The 19244-nt window shown below is 42.8% G+C and overlaps 1 protein-coding gene across 1 annotated transcript in view; it reads left to right on the top strand.

The window, feature by feature from the left end:
- Nucleotides 1–14043: 14043 nt before the first annotated feature.
- NEXMIF (neurite extension and migration factor) overlaps nt 14044–19244 on the top strand; it is a 195022-nt gene continuing 189821 nt past the window's right edge. Inside the window, exon 1 of the mRNA XM_003268983.2 lies at nt 14044–14619. The gene's annotated coding sequence lies outside the window, so the exon portion shown is untranslated. The remainder of the gene's footprint in view (nt 14620–19244) is intronic.

The raw sequence follows: 19244 nt of genomic DNA, 5'->3' as shown, positions 1-19244 counted from the left end.
AAAGAACGAAGCTGGAGGTATCACATTATCTAACTTCAAACTATACTAAAAGGCTGTAGTTACCAAAACAGAATGATACTGGTACAAAAACAGACACATCGACCAATGAAACAGAATAGAGAACCCAGAAATAAGGCCACACACCTACAACCATCTGATCTTTGACACAGCAGACAAAACCAGACAATAGGGAAAGAAAGTGCTATTCAATAAATGGTGCTGAGATAACTGGCTAGCCATATGCAAAGGATTGAAGCTGCACCTCTTTCTTACACCATACAATGAAATAAACTAAAGATGGATTAAAGACTTAAATGTAAAAACTACAAGTATAAAAACCCTGGAATATGACCTAGGAAATACCATTCTTGACATAGTATCTGGCAAAGATTTCATGTGGAAGATGTCACAAGCAATTGCAACAAAAACAAAATTTGACAAATGGGATCTAATTAAACTAAAGAGTTTCTGCATAGCAAAAGAAACTATCAACAGATTAAATGGACAGCCTACAGAATGGGAGAAAATATTAGCAAACTATGCATGTGAGAAAGGTCTAATATCAAGAATCTGTAAGGCACTTAAACAAATTTGCAGGCAAAGACCAAACAACCCCATTAAAAGATGGGCAAAGGACATGAACAAACACTTTTCAAAAGAAGACATACACACAGCTAACAAGCATATGAAATAATGCTCAACATCACTAATTATTAAAGAACTGCAGATCAAAACCACAATGAGATACCATCTCACACCAGTCAGAATGGCTATTATTAAAAAGTTGAAAAATAAAGATGCTGGCTAGGTTGCTTATGCAATGCTGGTGGGAATGTGAATTAGTTCAGCCATTGTGGAAAGCAGTTTGACAATTTCTCAAAGAACTTAAAACAGAAATACCATTCAACTCAGCAATCCCATTTTTTGGTATATACCCAAAGGAATATAAATGGTTCTCCATAAAGACACACACATGCATATTTTCATTGCAGCACTATTCACAATAGCAAATTCATGAAATCAACCTAAATGCCCATAAACCTAAAAGCCCTCAACATTAGTTCTGGTAGACTTAATAAAGAAAATGTGGTACCTATACACCATGATGTTATATCCTTTGCAGCAACATAGATGGAGCTGGAGGCCATTATCCCAAGTGAACACAGGAATAGAAAACCAAATACCACATGATCTCACTTATAACTGTGAGCTAAACAGTGAGTACACATGGACACAAAGAAGGAAACAATGGACATCAGGGTCTACTTAAGGGTGGAGGGTGAGAGGAGGGAAAGGATCAAAAAACTACCTATTTGGTATTATGATTATTACCTGGATGATGAAATATCTGTACACCAATCCCCATGACATGCAATTTACCTATAGAACAAGCCTGCACATGTACCCCCAACCTAAAATAAAAGTAAAAAAAAAAAAAGAAAACAGATAATAACAAGTGTTGATGAGTATGTGGAGAAACTAGAACCCTAATACATTACTGTTAAGAATGTAAAATGGTGCAGCTTCTATGGAAAACAGTCTGACAGTTACTCCAAATGTGTAAAATAGAGTTTCCATATGACCCAGAAATTCCACTCCCAGGTATATACACAAGAGAACTGAAAACAAAAACTTGTATGCTAATGTTTATAGCAGCATTATTTATAGCAGCCAAAAAGTGCACACAGCCCAAATGTCCATCAAATGATGAATAAAATGCAGTATATCTGTACAATGGAATATTATTCATTAGTAAAAAGGAATGAAGATCTGATACATGGTACAACGTGGATGAACCTTGAAAGCATTATGGCAAGTAATAAAAGAAGACAGTCACAATATTGTATAATCCGTTTATATGACATATCCAGAATAGACAAATCTATAGATTCAGAAAGTAGATTATTAGTTGCCTAGGCTTGGAGAGGGAATGTTGGGAATAAATGGAAAGTTACTGCTAGTGGGTACTGGGTTTTTTGTTTCTTTTGGGGGTGATGACAGTGTTCTAAAATTGATTGTAGTAATGGTTGTGAAACTGTGCATGTACCAAAAACAATTGGATTATATACTTTAAAATGGTATCTTGTTTGGTAGGCAAATTACATCTCAGTAAATCTGTTATACTTAACTAAAAGTAACATAACCAATTGGAAGTATGGAGAGAAAGAGAGATGTGCATGTTGCTGAAAATTGCTGGAGTGACCATGGCACTTAGGCTACGTGATCCTTTTGATTACAGAAGGAGAGAGAATATATTAGAGTTGGCAAAGTTCTATTCTACAAAGTAAATTACTGGACAAAGATGAGAATACCATAACCTAATTCTTTCCAAGCATTTGCTAGGAAACATTTTCACAAGCACAGCTCTCTCAGCTGAAGTTTGTCTTCCACCATTTTCTTCTTCTCTGTAGTGCTTAGGTGCCAGCCTCTGGTTTTCCAGAGATGCTGCTGCCACTGCCCTAGCCACTGTCACCACCACCAAAGATGGTGCTGCCACCGGGAACTAATGTTGAGGACTTTATTGTCTGCATTGTGGATCTTCCTTGAACCAGGTTATGCCTTCATCTTTAGGCTATATTTAAAAAGGAAGCTCCCAAAGCAGGTCTGCTTCATATTTCTTATATCTGCTCTTTTTCGTAGAAGAGATTTACTTGTTTTTCCTCCTGTCACACTGTCTTTAAAACTCAGTCTTGAGTGCCCCAAGATCTGGGCCAAAGAAAAAGCTGAGTGACAGACACTGCAATCAGTGCCCTGTTGAGTTTTACCTTTCTCTCTCATGCTGTTCACTGCTGTACTGCTGTTGATCCAACCTTGTCAGCCTCCACTCTTTTTTTCTAACTGGATTCTTTCCCAGAAGGCTTCTCAATCCTTCATCTAAATAGATCCCTTAAAAGACCATCCTGTCAGTCCTCTAAACATGTCTGAATCTTATGCTAACCAGTGTGTGCTTAAGCTGAGACCACCCTCCCACCTGAGCTCCATCCCATAACAGACACAATCTTTATTAGCAATTCATGCCTTATTTACTAAGCACCTGTCATGTGCCAGGCCCTATTCTAGGCACTGAGAGCTGAACCCAATGCAATCCCTGCCCTCATGGAGCTTCTGTCCTGAAGGCGGTAGACAACAAAAAATTACATGACTTATAATTTCATTGTGCTCTATACGAAAAACGTATAGGCTGCTGTTACAAGATATGATAGGAGGATCCAACCAAGGCTAAGGCGACAGGAAAGTGTCCTTGTGGAAGTGATATTTAAGCTGTATTCCGGAGGCTGTGAAGAGGTTAACCAGGTGGAGGAGGTTGAGCAGAGAAATGAGCTTTACAGGCAGAGCAAACAACCTCCATTCATGCATTCATTCAACAAGTACTTATTGAGCATCTACGATATATTAGGCATTGTTCCAAGTGATGGGGATACAGTAGTGAAAAACAAACAAAATTCATATTCTCATGTTGCTTACATTTTAATGGGGGAAGGTGCCAAAAATAAACAATAAATATGTAAAATAATTGATATGCTAGGTGGTGTTTAGTGCTATGGAGGTTTTTTTTTTTAAAGCAACAAAGGGTGATAGGGAGGGCTGATGATAGGTGTGGGGAGGGGGTGTGGAGTGCAGTTTGCAAAGATCTAAGGTAGGGTGACTTCTAATACCTTCCAGATGATGAACGTAGGCAAGCATGGCTATGGGACTGAGAGTGGATTCTTGTCCTGCTGCTTCTATTAGTACTATCTTCAATTTATATAGCACTTTGTTTTCATATACATTATTTCATACACTGCCCAGTCTTGCCCAATCCTTTCCAGCACAGCATAGATGACCCTTCTTCACCAAAAGCTTTTGATTCAGCGTGTTGTGGGGACAGTTTCCATGGGAACACGCCTGCAACTTTACAATGAAAGTCAGTAGAGAATTAGAGAATTAGGATTCTCTTTACAGAAATGTGTTTTTAGCCAACTTTGCTGGGTCAAAAATGTGTTTGTGGAAATTAATATCTTAGAGCTTTAAATTCTAGCTAATTAGGTCAGACAAAGGGGAAAAGCATTTTTCCAGAATGACCAAATGTGCAAAGGAAGAACTCTGATTCCGAGAAAAGGCAATGTTAAGTGATCTGCAAAGCAGGGAACGAAGGATCTGCCTTTCATAGGAGGTGATATGTAGCTGAGTGTTCAGAAGCAAGTGTTCAGAAGAACAAGTAGGCAATTCAAAGCCCATCCAGCATGTTTGCTGATAATGAGGCTATACTGCATTTTTAGAAAGAGTTCCTGACACACCTGACACATTGCATGACATTCAAGGAAACGCACTGAGAAATAGTCTAGGTATCGGTTTTAAAGTGGAGAAGAGAGAGACATTGCATATAGTTACTCAGCAAACACCTTTTGTTCTGGCCCTGTCAATTGCTACCTATATGAACTTGAATAAGTCCAAGCCTCAGTTTCCTCATCTATAAAATGAGAATGAGAATATATATTTTACAGGGTATTGTAAGAAATAAATGAAACAATGAATTTGGAAAGTATTTCAGGATACTGAAAGAGCTGATTTTTATTGAAGTCTTACTATCTTCCAGATATACATTTAAGCATTATAGTTTTAAGTATAAATTAACTCATTTAATCTTTACAACAACTCTAGGGAACTGATACTATTATTATCCTCCCACTTTACAATTGGGGAAACAGGCTCAGAAATGTCAGATAACTTATTCAGCGTCACACAGTAAATGAAAGAGCGAGGGTTAAAACTTTAGAGATCATGCCCTTACACTACACTGCCTAGGTAACAATTCTAAGGGTAGGGAAGCTAATTTCTCAGAAGCTGGGTATGAAATCTAACTAGTAAATAGCAGAAATAGAATTCAAATGAAGTCTGACTCCAAAGTCTGCTTTTATTCACTATGCAGTATGCTGATAGCACAGTAATAATAGTAGCTATCATTTGTTGACTGCCTATTTACCAAACACTTTATGAACAGTACCACTAATCTTCATAAGATAGATAACCCTACAAGGTAAATATTATTTTCATTTGACAGGAAAGGAAAATAAGCCTCAGAGAGTTGTTCTTTGATCAAAGGCACACCACTCAGGGTTTGAATCCACATCTGCCTCACACCAGACCCTGTGTCTACTACACCTTGCTTCCATTCTTGTGGAATGTAAAGGGTACAGGTGTTTGTTGTTGGTATCGTATGGGTCAGAGTGTGTGATCATAAGCATCAGCTATATGCCTGTGGAAACTCAGTGATATGATTTTACATGAAAATGGTACCAATTAACTGTCATCTTCCAACTCCTACAATGTCTCCCATCTGATTTAAGGTGGCATGTCTGTCTCTTTCTGCTGTCCCCTCCCTTCTAGCTCTTTCTCTCCTTCCCATCTCTCCCCCCATTTCCCTTTTCTGTTCTTCTCTACTCTCTTTTTTTCTCTTCTTGTTTATCTTGCAAATGTCTCTCCACTCTAGAACCATCTGAGTTCAGTCAGGGGGACATGAGGACATCTTCAGGTTTCTTCAGGGTCACACCAATCCTAGAACTGAATGAACCTCTTGCAGAGACAGTGGTCCTGGTCAGGGTCATCTCATAATGGATGAGGAGACTGGCAATTGACCCAACCTCATCCAGATTTTGATGAATATGTTGATAAAGCCAGTGATTTTTTTAATTATACTTTAAGTTTTAGGGTACATGTGCACAACGTGCAGGTTTGTTACATATGTATCCACGTGCCATGTTGGTGTGCTGCACCCATTAACTCGTCATTTAGCATTAGGTATATCTCCTAATGCTTTCTCTCCCCCCTCCCCCCACCCCACAACAGTCCCCGGAGTGTGATGTTCCCCTTCCTCGGTCCATGTGTTCTCGTTCTTCAATTCCCACCTATGAGTGAGAACATGCGGTGTTTGGTTTTTTGTCCTTGCGATAGTTTGCTGAGAATGATGGTTTCCAGTTTCATCCATGTCCCTACAAAGGACATAAACTCATCATTTTTTATGGCTGCATAGTATTCCATGGTGTATATGTGCCACGTTTTCTTAATCCAGTCTATCGTTGTTGGACATTTGGGTTGGTTCCAAGTCTTTGCTATTGTGAATAGTGCCACAATAAACATACGTGTGCATGTGTCTTTATAGCAGCATGATTTATAGTCCTTTGGGTATATACCCAGTAATGGGATGGCTGGGTCAAATGGTACTTCTAGTTCTAGATCCCTGAGGAATCGTCACACAAAGCCAGTCTTAAGAAAGACCCCACTGTTCTTTGAAAGACATGTCTTAGGAGCACGCATCTTTGGGGCCATAGCTGGTGTAAGAGTGTGCATGAAATCTCCAGCTCATTCACTTAAGACATTTTATTCTTCAAATGTAAGTGCCTGGCAGTACCTGAAGAATGAAAAGATAAGGAGAAGGAAGCAAGGTCCCTACCCTCCAAGAGCTAGAAATTCTCAGTCCAATGTGGGAGCAGACACATGCCCAAATACATATAATACACAAAGATAAGTTCTTTAATAGAGATTTATGCAAGATGCATAAGAGACCAGAAGAAATAGCCACTCATTCTTCTTGGGAGGGTAGGAAGTCAAGGAAGACTTCAGTGAGGAGGTGGCATTCAAGTGAAGCCTTGGCAGGTGAGGGGCAGATCACCTGAGGAGGAAAGGACATTCTAGGCAGAACAAAGAACTTGTGCAAAGGTCTTTGCAGGATATTTCCTGAGAAAAGACATGGGGATATAAAATAGAGAGTGTCCATGTGTTATTTAGCAAAGTTGAAGACACACATGGACTGTTTTGAACAGATAGTCAAACTGAATGTATGTTGTCTCTACATTTTCTAGATGCCAATGGATTGGTTTGTATGTAGCCAAAAAAGATGCTCAGGAAGCATTTGTTTTAGATTAATGGAAACATCTCTTTTCCTGGCTTGTTATGCATTCACTTTTGAAATACACCCCCCATTGATGGTAGAAGCTTCTTAGGATGCCTTTTGCTGAAGAATCTTTGGTGCAATATTTTCGGGATTTGGCATGAATGCCTATGTAGATGGACCCAAAGAGGCTAGTTCAGGGAAGATCAGACCTCCAAACAAGCCAGAGCTTCTGTTTCCTTCCTAAAGTATTCTTCTTCTCTCATTCTCTTTTACCCATATTATGTGTTCTATGGTCTCAGCCAGTCATTGTTATCCACATTATACTATCACTATCACCATCATTGTCAACATAAGCAGGAACAGCAATTATTTAACAGGGTAAAAGGAGAATATCATAGGAACTGCTAGTATAGATAGAAGGAAACATACTTCCATCAATGAATTAGGAAACCCTTCTTGCAGGATGAGAGATCTTAGGAGCTTCTGGAATATATGCATGAATAGACACATTTATTATATACCTCTATATATAAGCCTTTTGCAGGTGTTTTCATACACCTTAACTCATGAACTGCTCACATGTTCTCTGTAAGACAGGATTATTATCATTGGCCCCTTTTTTACAGATTAGAATACTATGGATTTATTTATTTATTATTTTTATGATACGGGGTCTCATTACGCCACCCAGGCTGGTCTCAAACCTCTGGCCTCAAGCGATCCTTCTACCTCAGCCTCTCAAAGTGCTGAGATCTCAGGCGTGAGCCACCGCACCCAGGATCACATTAGTAAAGGGTAGAACCCCATGTTATTTAATTCCACTTCTAGCATTTTTCTACTATAATACAGCTCAATCCTCCTCCCCTTTACCTGGCTTGATGGGGATGGGGGAGTGAGGTACACTCCGAGACACTGGATTTCACATGAAGAGGAGTTCTTTGAGGTCATTTTCTTAAGGGAGCAGAGGTTACCATGTCCAAGAAATCCTGGACCAGATGATTCTGGAGCTAGGTGAGCTCAGTCTGTGCCTCCTCCTGGAAGCATGAGACTACATTGAAATCTTCCACAGTGGCACTGTTGAAAGTGCCACTACTAATTCTTCTCATGGTGAATAAGGCCTGTAAGTCTGTGCTTGACAGACAGAGCTCACACTGCACAGGGTGCTCTGGTGGTATTCAACTCTGAGAAGCCCAAAACCCACATCACACACTCCATACATTACCCACAGAACTGCAGTGTCACCCAGGCATGCAGCTGCATGATGGAGGGCTGCACTTCACTGTGGGAACCGGTTAAAGATGCCTGCTGATCTCTGTCCATGGTCCTGTCCTAAAGCTGGACACATTTCCTCACTACACCCGCCACAGCTCCCATCTTGCTCAGTGCTGCCAAAGCCACGAACATCTTTGGCTTGTGGCTAGAACCGTGTAACAGGGCCTTGTGTGCTGAGCTGTCTGGCCTGGCTTCATCTGGGGCTTCTCCAATGGCTGTTGGCAACTAAAGATAGAAGTGGTTTTCTCCAGATCTCAGTTCCCTAACTTTGAGTCACTCAACCCTGTCCCAGTATGTTTCAAAGGCTCACCCCGAGAGAAGTACTCAAGTGCAGGAGCTGTCCTTGTCCAGGCTAGCTTTGAACACAGCAGCCAAAGCACCTGAGCATGTTGGACAAATGGGGGCAGGACACCCCAGACACTCTGGGAACCAGCACTTTGCTCATCTGGGCACTATTTGTGAGCCCTACTATTTATCTCCTCTCTCAACAACTCAGATCCACCTCCATAGGACAATGAGTGCAATCAACAGGTTATGTTTGTTTGTTTGTTTGTTTGTTATAAGGCTTCAAGGAAGTAGGAGGAAAGGGAATATCTGCTATGGGGCACTTTGTTTCAATAGATTGTCATGAACAGAAGACATGATGTGTGTGAAAGTATATCACAAATCATAAATGTTCATCATTGCCTATCATCTGAACATCAAGGGTAACTTTCTCAGATATCTACCTATCTACCGTGTGACCATGACCTTTCTTTTCCACATTTATAAAGTATGGAGTGAGAATTTAAGGTTAATATATCCTGGAGTTCCACAGCCGTTCATGTGTGGCCCCATCCAACCCCTCCAAATTTTGCTTGCTCCACTGAACAAGCCCTTGGCTCCAGACATGCTGTACATGTCAACCGACTCCCAAACACATTGCTCATCATCCTGCCTCAGCACTTCCTCAGCTCATGCTCTTCCTCATGCTCCATATGCTCTTCTCCTTACTGCCTAGTACAGTCATACTTCTCTTCCTGGGCTACCACTCCTGCTCAGGGACCCCCAAATTCCTTTGGTATTCTGAACCCTTTTTCTCACCTCCCTTTCGGCCCTGAATCTGCACAGCCTGAGAGTGTTGCCTTCCTGTGTTTCCATTTCCCCTTCTAGACTATAAAGTCATTTGAGGCAAAAAAAAAAGTGTCTTTGTCTCTGTTTTCTCCTCCTGAGACCTAATACAGGGCCTAAATCAAACACTAGCCGAATAACTCATAGAATAGGGATCCCCTTGCCCCTCCAAGGGATGCTGTAAGGGGAAAAAATGAGACATCTGTCTATTGTCAGGAGAGCTATAGTTTTCTAACACTGTTTAGGACAAAAAGAATTATTGAACCAGCTTGTCAGTTCCACTGTATTTAAATGGAGCCCTGGGTGCTGCCTCTCAAACAAGAGGAACAGCGGATGCTGGTTTTGATTCGTTGACCTCTCAGTTCTGTAACCCCCTTTCAGTTCCTTTGGGCCATTCTTTGAAATTCACCAGGGAAAGGCACCATAAAATCCCAGCCAGAGGCCATTAGTATAATTACTATATAGTATCTGGGCACAATAGTGGTACATTATGTGAAAAGTAATATGGTAGTTTCTTTCATAAGTAATATGCTAGTTTTTGTATATGCATATGATACCATAATAATGTTATTTCTGTCATTCACCTTCTTTTATCCTTCTGGGCTAAAAACATACATTTGGGCTGAAAGACATCCTGTGTCTGGCCTCAGCATGATAGAAAGAAACTTTCTGGGTCTATCTCCAGTATGTCAACATCTGTTATGCCCCAGAAATATACAGACACTGTAGCTCCCTTCTTTGGGAGCAGGCTGAGTTGTGGGGCCGATAGGGAGGTGATGTGGCTTTTGGCTGGCATCTGAAAGAATGTAGCCATTTTATGATACCAGTTACAGAGGCTGAGAATCTTGCAGGCATGTAACATGGAAGTAATGGAGGAATGAAATGTTTTTCCCAAAGAGAAACTCCAGTAAACTCTCGTTAATCTTTGTTATCTAATCTATTAGCCAGTGGAGAGATTATGTTCTCCATGCCCCCTATGGAAAAACTATGGTTTAGAGATGTCTGGTAATTTTCTGAACATCATACAGTTTGTTTATGGCTGAATTAAGGTTAACACCCAAGATTCTAGGTTCTGGTCTCATACTTCATTACTCCACTTTGGTCTAATATGCTACCATTGACTGTTAAATAGCAGAGACCAATTATTCCCAAATGGCACCTTCTTGAATTGAAGTCTCACAACGATTCTCTTCTTTAGATCTGCCTTACAGGGAGGACCACTCTATTTGAGATTCTCTTACGTTTTTAGACAATAAAACCCCAGGGAAAGGGATGATGGAGGCTAAGATAGGCCTGATTTGAGTTCCGCTCTAGAAACAGCAAAGAATGTACTGAAAATCCAATCAGTGTTTTTATATTGAGTGCCTCTGTTGTTCTGGGCACTGTGCTCAGACATGGACATCAAAGTTGAAAGTATCTGCTCTACTCTTCATAAATGAACAGTCTAGAAAGGGAAGAAGACACATAAGCAGACAGTGTCAGTATCATATACTAAGTGTAATGATTACAGTAAACCCAAATGCTATGAGAGCACAAAGAGAATGCCCAGGCTAGTCTAAAGGTAGGGATGGGCCCTCAAAAGTTTTCATGGAGTAACTACAGTTAATATCTGTGCCTGGCCCATTGAAAACATTCAGTAAAAGTTAGCTATTATCACCATGCCAGTACACGTTGTCCCTGCCCTCAAGGAGCTCATGGCCTAGCAAAGGAAAAAGTACCAATATATAACTATAATAATATGCAATTTAAGCTATATGGTCTGTTGGAGAAAACAGACATGGATAATAACTCACATTCAGTGAAGGCTGCCTATGTGCCAAGCAGTGTTCTGAGGACATTATATTTATTCCTTCATTTAGTTCCCACAACAACTCCATGGTTAACACAATTTTTTTCTCAATTATTAACATAAATGAGGAAACTGAAGCACAGACAAGTAAAGTAACTTGCCCAAAGCCACACAACTAATGGACATTGTTAACTAGTCACACTTAAACCTGCCTTAAAGAAGAAGAAAAGCCACCTGGAAGATGACCTGGCACTCACAGGTAGGCCGTAGCTGGTCTCCTGATGGACATAAACACTCTCACAAATACTGACATCAGACAATGTTACACTGAGAACATGACAAAATGAAACAAAACAAGGCCCCTTCATAATTTTGTCTAAGCACAGATAAAAAACCCACAAAAGCCTTATCTCCACTTTAGTCTACCTCCCAATAGATAAGATTTATTAAGATGCCCAGTCATAGAATTGCCCTTGCTTTCTGAGCATTCAATGTAGAATTAATTCCCACTTTCTTAAACCCTCCGCCAATTACCCAACCAAAATCCAAATCCTATAATAAGTCCTTTCTACCACCTTTTATCTGAGACACCCCATGGTTTCCTGTTTTATTAGTTTGCTCTGGCTGCCGTAACAAAATATTACAGACTGAGTGATTAAAACAACTGAGATTTATTTTCTCACAGTTCTGGAGGTTAAAAGTCCAAGATCAAGGTGTCAGTAGGTGTGGTTTCTCCTGAGATCACCATCTCCTTGGCTTGCAGATGGCCTTTTTGTGTTGTCTGTGTCCTAATTTTCTCCTCTTATAAGGACCTCAGTCATATTAGATTGGGGCCCATCCTCAAGGCCTTATTTTAACTTAGTATCCTCTGCAAAGGCCCTATCTCCAAGCACAGTCACATTCTGGGGTACTGGGAATAGTCAGAGCTTCAACATATGAATTTTTGGGGAAATGCAAATCAGCCCATAACACCCATGGTGTGTGTTCTCCCTCACTTTAACAAATAGTAAACCCAAATTGTTCAACTACAGTTGTGTTTCTGGTAGTTTTTGGCTGGAGGGCATTGAAAAAAATTATAACTGGTAACAAATAAGCAACTAACTTTATAAAGGAAGAATGGCATATGTAGTTAATATAGGTGAAAACAACGTGCTTGCCGACAACGGAAAAAGAGCAATTCATTCTGGACATTGAGATCCAGCCAATAGATGGATGGCATTTTACATGTTTAACCTTTTTTGTTTGTTTGTTTTTGCTTTTGAGAGCAGAGGCCAAATTTTGTCTTCTTATTTATTCCAGTGCCTGAAAGATGCAAATATATTTGCACAGTGTCTCACAAATGCAAGATAAAGAAGACATCATCCCTATCCTCAGGACACATATACCTAACTTCCTTGTGACTCGATTTTCTCATTTGTAAAATGGAGATCGTAAAATTGTGTTTGTTGTGAAGATTAAATAATTCATGTAAATTGCTTAGCACAGTGTCTGGCACATAGTAAGGACCCAATAAGTATAATTATTTCAGGATGAGCTATTATTTATGGATGAGTTTCATAGATATAAAATGAGAGGGAGAAATAACAAGAGTGTTTCCAAGCAAGTGGGATGACAGAAACAAAGGCACAGAGATGAGGAGTTGTAAAAGCCATACAGGAATGAAAGACCCATGGTAGAGAGCCTCAAACTTGGTAAACTGACCCAGACCTTATTGTCAATGGGATATCTGGAACATTTGTCTCCTGTACTTTGCCAGGGAGAAGAAAATATACCCTCACCTCTGTGCTGTTTCTGGGGAGGGGTTGTGTGACAGGTGATGATGAGAAGTTGCACACAACAGATCTCAAAGCCTGAGCCCTCGTAGCAAAATGAGGCTGTAGCTGTGGCAGCAAAGAAATCTGAAATTGGGCCCTGCCTGACTGGAGAAGCTGTGCTTTGGCAATGATGTTGGAGCAAGTGCACACAAAGTAGCTACTTTTACCCCTTCTGTTCTAGTACCAACCTTTTCATCTCTTGCCTTGGCTCCTAGTGGTGACAAATCTCCCGAGGCTCAGGCCTCAACCTTGCACCCAGGGCTCCAGAAGTACTAAATGGTCCCTCCTGAGTTGCTCTCCAATCGTTTTGCTGTTTCCTGTTGAGTTCCCAGGACATCTGAAGGAAAATGACCACTTAAGAGATTTTTCAATGACAGCCATCAGGCAGATCTGTTTTCCTTCCTGGCCGTATTCAGCTTCCCTTCTTTCCTTTATTCCCCAAACATCCCTCCCCAGTTGTCTGCCTTCATCCAACCCTTCAAACAGGACCCACCGTCCTGGGGGCCCAGGCCCTGAAGTTAAGAGTAGGTAAAGGTTGAATGGTTAGATGCTTGGTGGATTAAACCATTAAATATTCTTCCCCAAACTTCAGAGTGCCCCTCTCCGCACACACAACTGCCCTAAAAGGCATGGGAGAGTGGTGTCCGGTTGCGTGTCTGCCAGGGGAAGAACGCACCAGTGGCGTGGTGGACTGGAAGGGCAGCAGAAACGCGAGTGGGGGGCGGGGTGGGAATGGGGAAGGGGGGTGCGCGCCCTTTATGACAGGTGGCCGCGCAGTGCGCGCTCCCGGGCGCCCGAGGGGAGGGAGGGACAGACGGACAGAGTTGGGGGGGCACATAAGGAAGGGACCGTAGAGAGGGTAAGGAGAGCGGGAGGGAAAGGGAGAGCTGTGGTGGGGAAGAAGGGTAGAGGGGGGAAGGCGTCCAGCAAGAACAGCCGTGTTGGAGGAAACAATGGCAGGGGCAATAGCGATGGTGGCAGCAGAGGCGGCCCCACTCTGGGCACCTTTCTGAATGGGCAGAGACAGCTCCGGGAGAAGAGGGGACCAGGCAGTGCCTGCAGAGGCTCTGAAAAAAGCGGCAGAGGGAGGAGAAGAGGGAGGAGGAAGAGAAGGAGGAGGAGTAGGAGGAGGAGGAGGAGGAGGAAGGGGGAGGAGGGGGACGAGGCAGGGGAAGAACCTGGGAAGGAAAACCAGTAGCATCAGCAGCAGCAGCAGCAGCCGCCGCCGCCGCCACCGCCGCCACAGCAGTAGCATTAGCGGCAGTAGCAGCATTTAGCAATAGCTTTAACAGCTATAGCGACAGTAGCAGCCGCCCTTCTCTCTCCCTCTCGCGGACGCCCGCAGCCACCGCACAGAGCGGGCTCCAGGCGCCCAGCGCGCAGCCCGCTCGCTAGGTAGCTCCAGCCGGGGCGAGCGACAGTGCAAGCGAAGCACGGACCCTTGGAGCAGCCGAGCAGCCGCGGAAGCTCTGAGTTTCAGGGCCAGAGCCCGACAGCTCTGACTCCATCTAGCGCGGCGGCGGCGGAGCCTGAGGGAGCGAGCGAAGAGAGAGGCGCGTCCACCTGGCGGGCCCAGCGCATGGAGCTGAGGCAGAGGCGGCGGCGGCGGCGGCAGCAGTAGCAGTAGCAGCGGCGGTGGCGGCTAAGGCAGCTCGAACAGCTGCGGCGACGGTGACAGCCCAGCCTTGACTGCGACCGCGCTAGCTACAGCGCCTGCTGCCTGAGCCCGCCAGCGACGTGCGCCTCGGGAGTCGGCCTGTGAGGTGAGTACGAGCGCTGCCATACAGCTTCCTGGCCTTCTCGCCGGCTCCCGGCTGGCTCGGGGTGGCGGCGGCAGGGGGTGGAATGAACTGGGGTAAGTCGAGCTAGAAGAGAAGGAAGGGAAAACGGAAGGGAGGACGTCTGTGTGTGAATGTGTGTTTCTGTGTACGAGGGAGCGAGGCCGCTAGGGCGAGAGATCCCGGCTCGCCCTGACAGGCACTGCAATCTAGGAAAGGCCTCTGTGCTTGCGCCGTAGGAAGGGGGTTGCGGGGGGAGGGGAAGCGAGCGGACCGGAGCCGCCGCGCTTACACGCACACAGCCCGGCAGAGTGCCGCCTCGTTTCGGACTGGTGCAGGGTAGAGCCTGGCCAGGGAATGGGGCATGGGCATGGCACGCTTCGGCGAGAGCGGGAAAACCCACGCGGCGGCCGAGGCCGGGCGCTGGGACCAAAGCCGCAAAGGTGCGAAGCCGGGCGGCTGTGGCGACCACAGAGCGCCCCCAGGACACGCGCCACTCGGCCAAGGCTGCGGACAGGTTTAAGTTGGGGGCCAGACCTAGCCTCGCCCAGCTCATCTCCTTTGCGGAAATTGGCTTGTGGCCCCTTCGCGCTCTCGGTGGCGGTCGAATTGACGCTTTTCTGTGTGGCTTCTGGCGCTTCTCTCTGCCGCGCCCCGCAGCACACGTCGGCTCGCGTCTTGTACACCCTGTAGGGCGGGAAGGCCGTGAGCCGGCGCGGGGAGCGGAGTCCCGCTCCGGGAAAGTGTGGAAACCGCGCTGCTGAGTTGGCGCCGTTCCGCTGAGGAATTCAGCGATTTCAGCATGACTGCTTCTGTCTGTCTGATTCGTGAGGGACCGAATCACCCGCGCAAGGTTTTCTGTCTTTTTCGAAGTTAAAAAAAAAAAAATTGGCATCCCCATTTCGACAACAGCACTCTTGATTTTTATCAAGCTTCTGGTTGCATTTTGGAATAAGTGGGTCTCATATTTTGCTTCTGGATTTTGGCTCCCAGCATATTGTTGAATGCTGTGCACAGCACTACATTTAGCTATGTGGCCTTTTTCTAATGTTGCATTTTCTAGACTGTTATCTGAAAAGACATGATTTGTGTTGTAGGGCTGGCAAGGCTGTTTTAAAAAAATGTCTAAAGCACTTTAATCCCGGGATTTGAATATATCCTTGGTTGTTTTTGGTGGAGGAGTTCCTGGAATATTTTGCTTGGTGAGAAAAGGTGCTGTAATGGTCTTCTCTGAACTCCTTACGACCATTTGTGTTTTGGGGGGTGAATCTCCCTTACATCTTTTACACATGAGGTAACATATGACCAAACGTTTTATTTACAGCAGTGACGTTCTTATGGCTGAGGAGAATTTACACTTATTGAAAAAATATTTTTAGAAGGGAACAAAAAAGTCCTAAGTAACTGTCATTTTACATATTAACTGGGAAACCGGCTAATCAAATAAAACTGGCTGAGTGTCTGAAACTCTATCCCAGTGAAATATGTGGCTGTGAATATAATTAACCATCTGTCTAGTGAGCAATTTAAATTTGGGCTGGTACATTTTTATTACAGTGTCTAATTTCTGGAAGACATACATTTTACCCAGCAGTAACAACAAAAACGTATTTGCTTACTAGGTCAAAAATTTACTTGTGTGGTGGTGGTATTTCCCTTTCTTCCTCCATGTCTTTCATAGTCCCCACACTGTGTAACCTGGGAGGTCAAAAATGAGCTTCTTGTTTTTGCAAATAGCGTATTTACAATAGAGGAACTGAAACTAGCCCTGGTGGCTAGTGATTAGACATTTTTGTCTCTTAGAAATACTTTCCCATATTTTACCTCCCCAAAAATCTAGACAGATTGCATGCATGCTAGTTAAAAAATATAATTTTTTGGTGCACATGGGGTAGGGTGATTGAACAAAACTTGTAAGACTTGAAATTTCTCTATTTACTTTCTCTTATTCTGATGAATTCTCTACCTGGCTCTCCCAACTGGCCCCCCAGACATAAACTCATACAAAAACACATGCTTTTGTCCTTTTAGACAGTTTTTAAGGTTAACAGCATTCAGATCTGTGATTTTAACAATATACTGATAAACTGCTTTTTTTGTAAATCATAAATCATAAGTGTAAAATACCATGACATAAAAATACGTTGTACATATATTTAAAGTTTTCCCTATCGTGTGATTTTAGCCAGAAATTTATTACTAGGAAAAAAGAGGGATAGAGTTTGAGTAGAGATGAAATGGCTCCGGGAAGATTAGATTTGAGAGACCTTCACCAAATAGCTATTGTTAACATAACATAATTTAAATGAACCACGGATTGATTGTGCAGTAAGCTAGAGAAAGTCATTTAAAGGAAAATACTTTTAAAGCAAATATTTGCCTAAATAACAGCTCTGATAAATTGGTAACAATTGTGTAAGTACATGGCAGAATTTGACATATGTCAAGTCTGTTAAATAAATCAACCTGTTCAGTGAATAAATCTTTGATGCATCAGTGCTTTTTCACACACACACACACACACACACACACACACACACACACACAAGCCTGTAGCACCCTGTTGCCAAAGTCAAACAACTGCAGTACTGCCACTTTCTGTTTTACTTCAAGTCTATCTCTTTTCCCTCTTTTTCTTTTTTCCGCAATCTTCTGATTACCTGTAAGCTACCTAGTGAGCAGAGAGAACTAAAGGTGCGGTGGTGTTGCCTGTGTTTAGGAGATGGGAGAAAGATGAGAAAAGTGCTAAGTGTTGGAGCACACAAAGATGGGTTCATGGATCCCAGACACGGTCACTATGGAGGTCCTGGTCTCACTGACCACCATAGTGTATTTGCATAGGAGAAGGACTGGCCTATCCAGAGAAGCATTCGTTGCAGTTTCTCTGTTCCTAAATCCAGTTCTAGTAAATAATATTTTTTCTTCTGTATATCCCTTAGTAAAGGTAGAAAAATAGATTCTAAATGGATTCAACTGTTACATTATCTTTAAGCTTTTATCCGATGGCACATATATAAGTGTTCCTGGTAGGAGTAAGCAAAAGGAGAAAAGGGCCAAAGTGAATGAAAGGGAAGGGGAATGATTGACTAAGGAGTAGGTCATTTGGCTTCCTTGTTTTTCCCATCTTAAGAGATTTTTGGTTTGGACATTATTCATTTTTTCTTTTCATTTTTTTTCTTTTACTTCCTCTGAAAAGTTGGCCACCAGCTCCCTAATGGACAGTTTCTCCACCAGAGCACCTTTTCAAACCCAAGGTCATAGGGTCAGACACAAAGCACTTGTTACATTCTGTATGCCACTTCTCCAGGGCTGCTTGAAAACAAAACAAAGAATATATACACCTACTACGTACCCATAAAAATTAGAAAAACAAAAACAAAGAGCACCAGATAAGATTGCATCACTTGGAGCTACCTTTAAGTTCACACCTTTTCTCTTGCCCAGAAAATTTCTTTTTAGGCAGAGATGAACATCCGTGTCTTCTCAAACAACAGTGGCTCTGTTTGTAAGTACATCACAACCTTGGGGAAATCTGGTCTGGGCTGTCATCAGCTGGGAAAGTGGAGGGTTGGGGAAAGCTGCCTTTTAGTGATGATAGGGTCTTTTATGGGCCAGCTATAGGTAGGCGTGAGGACCTTCATTGTCTCTGTTCCCTTCAGTCCCTCATTGCCCACACTGATTCACAGGCCTCTGCTAGGGAATGTGCTCATTTTGGTCTTTTTCTGTAGGTAAGCACTGTGATCTGATTTCTTTCCTACCATCTTCTCTGGTGGAAAAGAAGCTGAAGTCTTCATGACCAACTATTAATACTATGCACACAATTATTACTTTTCCAAAGAGCACTTCAATATGTCATCTTATTTATCCCCAGTGTGATAATTTTGATGTAAACAATTATCTACTGTTTTCTCTAGCACCCTCAAGCCCCATTAAAAAAATTTTCAGCTTCTCACCCTCAGTAGCCCATTTTAAGTGTTATACCACTAGCTTAAACAAGAAGCTCCTCCTGATGTTTACACTGAAGGGGTTTAGAGGTTTGAGACCAAGATTACTTATACCTTGGGCCTGAGTGCTAAAGTAGTGCCAAGTCATCGTCTGTCAAGAACAGGTGTAGAGATTCATTTTATTTGGGGGAAGTTAAAACATTTCCTCTACGGAGGGCTATAAGTAGAGTGACCATATGTTGTGGTTTATGCCTGTTGCTCCGGCATACTTATTTTACCTTCAAAAATGTCCCAGTTTGGAAAATAATTTTGTGATCACCTTACTATAAGCCACCTTTGAAAGAAACCATGATTCTCAATTTGGGGAGGTGATTATATTTGCAAAACTTGAGGGGATAATGAGCTTTGGAGACATTATAGTCCCCTAACCCAGCTCAACCTATCTTTTTCCTAGCTAAAGATTTCCAGATCTTTCTGGAGAAGAACCCCTGAAATGATTCAGGGTTTCGGCTCAACAGAATTGGATTATTGGCTCCAAAGACATCCTCCAAAATGCCTGTTTGTATTTGCACATACACATGCACATAAAGAGGTGATGTCTGCATGCTGGAAAATGGCTGCTCTAACTTTCATGAAAGACTGGTAAGAATTAATAAGTTTAAAGTT

This window comes from Nomascus leucogenys, chromosome X (genome assembly GCF_006542625.1).
Source record: "Nomascus leucogenys isolate Asia chromosome X, Asia_NLE_v1, whole genome shotgun sequence".
Lineage (NCBI taxonomy): Eukaryota > Metazoa > Chordata > Mammalia > Primates > Hylobatidae > Nomascus > Nomascus leucogenys.
The sequence above is the reverse complement of the archived record's forward strand: the minus strand, read 5'-3'. Positions and strand labels throughout refer to the sequence as shown.